Below are 1791 nucleotides of genomic sequence, written 5' to 3'. Positions count from 1 at the left end.
CCCCATCCCCCCACCCCCCCACCCCCCAAAAAAAGCTCATATTACAAAAATAGGTTTTTAATAAATATATATAAGAGTTATATGTGGATTCTGAATTTTACGAAAAATATCATATTCTATCGTTGTTATTCTATACTCATGTAAATCGAAGTTTCACGCGCTATTTTTGATTTTGAACCTTATGAGCATTATATATCAATAATGATTAATAACACTTACAATAATGATTTAGATATACGTAACATTAAAAAAATATTTTCTGCAAAACGAAACTTTTATTTAAAGGTTAATAAATACAATTCATTGTATCATATTTTTAACATTGATATTCCAAAAATGAACAGTAAAATGTGTTGACAATTACAATTTTTTTTGTGTGTGTGAAATGTGAATTGTTCTTTTTAGCATAGGTAAATTGGTAAAGAGTCGCAGATCCATTAAATTATTTTTACAACGATTGCTATTTTATTTACTTGTACTTTTTTTTAGGTCCATTGTATTTAATTGTATCTTTTTATTTATTTGGGTCCATTGTATTAAATTGTACTTCTTTTACCTTCATTCTTCTGCACACAAAAAGTTAACCATAACGCTTCTTTTAACCTTCTAATTACTCTCTATTTCCCCACTACGTACTAGGTAGTAGGTACAGTCATTCATCGTTTATTATAATTACTTTTTTTTTATCGATTTTTATTTGATATCGATATTAAAATTTGAATAGTATATTAAGGACTCATTTCTAGAGGCACTATATTTTTTTCTATTCTCATTGCTCAAACACAGAATCTCGTATAAAAAGTGATGGAATCTGAATCATTCCATCGCAATCTTTAACATTGATTATTTATTACTATAACTTTTTAGGAAAAATATAGCTAGACTTCTCTAAACATGATATGTTTCATCAAGTACGTACATTCTTTAATTATTTTTAATTCTAGTTACGCCATTGAGTTTTGTTATTTGATAATTATTTACCCTAGACGAGACAAACGATAGAGAGCATGAATATACTCTCAAAATAAAATATATGATATTTTAGACGAATTTCACAAAAGACAAAATCAGAAAGGTTTGTTACGTTTATGTTTCTTAATTTAATAAACTTAATAGTAAGAGGTGAGTGAGTTGTTATTGTTTTTTGACAGCTTTCACTAACTCAAAGCAATCATAAACTGCACGAAGCGCCCATTAACTTTAGGTTAGATCGGTGCAGGCTTTTTAGTATATGCAATTCTACTATTCTACTACTACTTTTTATTATGTTGTTGATGAAACTTTTTTGATTTTTTCTATTTTACGAAATAACGAGAAAATTTGTGTGTATTTTATTTTCTTCAGACTTCACGTGATATTGTTGTTGTTATTAATTGTGAAACAAATAGAAGACTAAAGTGATGGTTGGATAAGTGTAACTAGCTAGTTCTAATTATAATGATTAAAAAGGGTAGTATTCAATTCCACTACTAGACCTTTATTATTCATTCACTAATTACTAATAATGTGAAAAAACATAACTTTTACAACAAATGATGAAAATGTTGGGCTTTGTGGAGGCTTGTGAGCCGGCCCGACCCATTACTGAAACCCTAGGTTAACTATTTGGTTTTCCTATAAATATGATCCTTGTATTTGTAATTCAATAGTAGCACAAGTGAAATAAAAATCCTCCTGTTACAGTCGTGGAGTAGGGAAACCGAACCACGTTAAATTCTTGTGTGTCCCGTTTGTGTTCCGTTTCTCTTTTCTCTAGATTATTTGTGTGTGTTGTGTGTTTAATTCCCAACA

This window comes from Solanum pennellii, chromosome 4, assembly GCF_001406875.1.
Source record: "Solanum pennellii chromosome 4, SPENNV200".
Classification (NCBI taxonomy): domain Eukaryota; kingdom Viridiplantae; phylum Streptophyta; class Magnoliopsida; order Solanales; family Solanaceae; genus Solanum; species Solanum pennellii.
This window is presented reverse-complemented; position numbering follows the sequence as displayed.